This window comes from Grammomys surdaster, unplaced genomic scaffold, assembly GCF_004785775.1.
Source record: "Grammomys surdaster isolate TR1022 unplaced genomic scaffold, NIH_TR_1.0 119530, whole genome shotgun sequence".
Taxonomy (NCBI): Eukaryota; Metazoa; Chordata; class Mammalia; order Rodentia; family Muridae; genus Grammomys; species Grammomys surdaster.
This window is the reverse complement of record NW_021615642.1, coordinates 1-3520: the sequence shown is the minus strand read 5'-3', so window position 1 is coordinate 3520 and position 3520 is coordinate 1. Positions and strand designations below refer to the sequence as shown.

The following is a 3520-nucleotide window of genomic DNA, read 5'->3' as shown; positions in this document are numbered from 1 at the left end:
GGGGGGGGAACGCCTAGATCCATCCACTATCCGTCATGACAATAAACCTTTCCGGAACCAAGGACTTCCTTGTGTCATTGGGGCCTGCTGCCGCCAAGGCCTCCAAGCTGCTGGAACCATAGGATTCCTCCCAAATGCGGGACCCACCGCTCTGGCGGCCTCTAAATTTTCCCCACACTTTGCCCCCTTCAGGTACTTTCCATACCTCGAATGTGCAACAGAGGACACCTTCCTTTGATGCTCCCAACTCACTGAACCGATTTGTGAATGGGGGACCTCTTTCAGAGGGCTCTGCTCACCCTTGCCAAGATGGTGGATTGGTGGAAGCGGACTTTTCAAGTCTTGCAAGTCAAGAGACTTTTGATCCCAAGAAAGGAAGTTTGACTCTGTTACTTAGCGACTTTTATTATGGACAGTATAAAGAGGATGGGAAGCTAGAGCAGAAGACTCACACAACCTTTAAATGTCCCAGCTGCTCGAAAGCTCTAAAAAACGTTAAATTTATGAACCACACCAAGCATCATTTGGAGCTTGAGAGGCAGGGCAGTGACAACACCTGGGAGAGCCATACCACCTGTCTGCGATGCCACTGCCAGTTCACTTCCCCGACCCAGTTGGAGTGTCACATCGACTGTGTGCACAGGGCACCAGACCCTTCTGTGGTCTGCAAAATCTGTGAATTGTCCTTTGAGACAGACCAAGTCCTTTTATAGCACATGAAGGACAATCATAAGCCTGGGAAAATGCCCTATGTGTGCCAGGTCTGTAAGTAGAGGTCCTCTGTCTTCACTGATGTGGAAACACATTTTACAAAGTGCCATGTAAACACTAAGAACCTGCTTTGTCCATTTTGTCTTAAGATCTTCAAAACTGGGATGCTATACATGTGCCATTACAGGGGCCACTGGGAATGCAGTGACTGCTCCAATTGCCGGCTACAGTTCTTAACCTTCAAGGAGAAAATGGCACAAGACCCAGTGCCACCAGATGTTTAAGAAATCTAAGCAGCTAGAAGGGCTGCCCCCTGAGATAAAGGTCGTGATCCAGGTGTCAGTGACGCCTGTTGAGTTGGAATCTGTGAGAGTAGCATCAATCACTGTGAGCACAACTGACTGGGAGCCCTCCTACCCCAGATCTCAAGGCAGACTCTCACAAAAGCCCCATTAATTCTAACCTATATCAGAATCCAAACCCTTCAGAGAGACGAGAGTGCAAACTCGTACATCAGTTAATCGCTGGTACCCAAGATGATGAACTGATGGACAGATCTTTTCCCTTGATTTTGCGATGATGCAGGGTTTTGTCTGTGTGGCTTTTGAGGGTGTCTTTTGTTCTCATTTAGCACTGGAGTTAGATCCAAGGCTTCACCAACAATCAGCAAGTGCGCTACCACCTGAGTCCCCAGCTACAGCATTTTCTGAGTGAACAGTGAGTGTTATTTAAAATACATCTGGTTTTCATATTAAGTGTTTGGCTTAACACAAGGAAGTGTTTGTGTCTGTATCCCTGTGAATGGAAAAGAAGTTAAACCTATTTATTAGTATTTCATATAACCCTAAAGTTTGAGCTCTTCTATGTGAAGGTTTGAAGTTTGGTAGGCTCGTAAGGCCCTACCTCTCCCTGAAGATGTACAGGCACTTAATGCTTGCTATAGGAGGGAGAGAGTGGTCTTCTTAAGTGGTATAGCATGGGTAAGTGGACAGACACACGTCCTTCTCAGTCTTGAAGCCAAAGGAATCCTGCCTGAATGTCTTTAACTAAAAGGGTATCCAGGGAGGCCAAGCCATTCCTGTAAAATGCCCGTGTTTGTGAAAGGCCCCTGCAAACCTTAAAGCACAGCTGTGTATTCTCAGCGCCACGGGAAACAGTGACAGTAGTTAGAAGACGGACACGGAGCCGATGACCATGGACTTTGTTCTGCTTGATGCTTAGGGTAGCTAGAGTTATCCACTCTCTGTTCCCTTTCGGCTAGCTATGTTTGAAGAACTGGCCATATCCTCATGGGCCACAGCAGTAAAGCAAGCGGTCCCCCTTCCCGAGGAAAGAAGCCTTGGCATTTGTCGTATGAAGTGCATTGAACCTGAGTGAAAACTGAAAAGGTTTGGGAAAACGGCATCTGTCAAGTTCGTGGCCTGGGCTGAACTTAGTTCTATTCTCAAGCTGTAATAGGAACTTGCCTAATAATATTGGACATAGCACAAAAACCAGACCAGGGTGACTAGAATTCAAACCCTCTATGGGGGTCTTCGTTTTCCAGTCCATGTATGTGTATTTTGTGTGATTGAATATGTGAAGCTTGCAATTTGATGCCCTGGTGCTCCCCCCCACCCCCCCTTGGTGCTAGGGATTAAACCCAGGGCTTTACATGTACCACCCAAGGGCTCTGCCACTGAACTAGATCCCTAGTCACAATCTGTGTCTTGTCTCATATTTAAGTGGTGATAATGTCTGTATAATCTCCAAGTTGATCACACTAATATTGCTTGGGTCTTACTTGAAGCACTTTCGTGTGCAAGATATGTCCTAAATGAAGACTTGCCTTCTCCTGTCCCTCATACTACTTAGCTGTCACTAGCCTGTGGAGGAGCAACTTTATGTAGAACTGTAGAACACCCTCTGAGAACTGGTCTTCAACAACTTCAGTAGCATTGGCCCTTTCTGTAAATCTCCAGGGCCGTGTCCTTGAGCCTGGGCTGTTGTCCTTCTGTTGTCCCTCCACCTCCAGCCCAGGTGACCAGCTGCTGCTGCTCATCCCTCAAGGAATCTGGGTGGACGCTGGTAATAGACACTGGACTCAAAACTCTTGAGTGTCCCGTTCCTTTCTTTAAAGGTACCTTATCTTGCTGGGTGTGGTAGCACACACTGGTAATGAGAGCTCTTGGGAGGCTGGGGCAGGAAGATCTGGAGTTGAGAGTCAGCCTGGGCTCTTCAGTGAGTTCCAAGTTACACAGCAAGACTCTGTCCCTTAACAACAAAGGAGGCAGTGGGGACAAGTTCCTTAGATGTTAGTGTTCCATTTTTCCTTCCTCAGTTTAGTGAAGTTTCCCTAGGTTCCATGAAAAAAAAAAAAGGGAAGAGGTTATGCCCAGGCCTTGCCCTGGCTCTTAAGACTGAGGAAAACAAGAGGTTGTGAGGTTGTGAGTATCTATGGTTTGCCCTGTGCTTGATGATTGATTCACTGTGATCTGCCTCTTGGCTATTTTGATGGGCCTTTTCAGTGATTTTTTTTTTTTTTTTCCACATCACACTCTTTACCCAGTACCTTTCCTTCAGGTGTAGAAAGTGTATTTGCCCCACTTTTTCTGGTGGAAAATCTGTTGTTCATGGCATGAGTCTGCAGGCTTATGGTAAAAGCGAGAACCCTCTTAGACCTGTGTTGAGTGTCTCCAGCCTGGTCGCTGTAGTTTTCTGTTGCAGCTCCTAAGGAGTACAGATGGTTGTTGACTGCTAACGGAGGCCCAGGGCTCTGGCTCCTGCCTACCTGCTTCTCCTGTCCCCTGCCACTGCCCAAACCAACCCC

The 3520-nt window shown here is 47.2% G+C and overlaps 1 pseudogene; it reads left to right on the top strand.

Moving 5' to 3' along the window:
- Positions 1-134: 134 nt before the first annotated feature.
- Positions 135-3514, top strand: LOC114635901 (annotated as a pseudogene).
- The last annotated feature ends 6 nt before the right edge of the window (positions 3515-3520 follow it).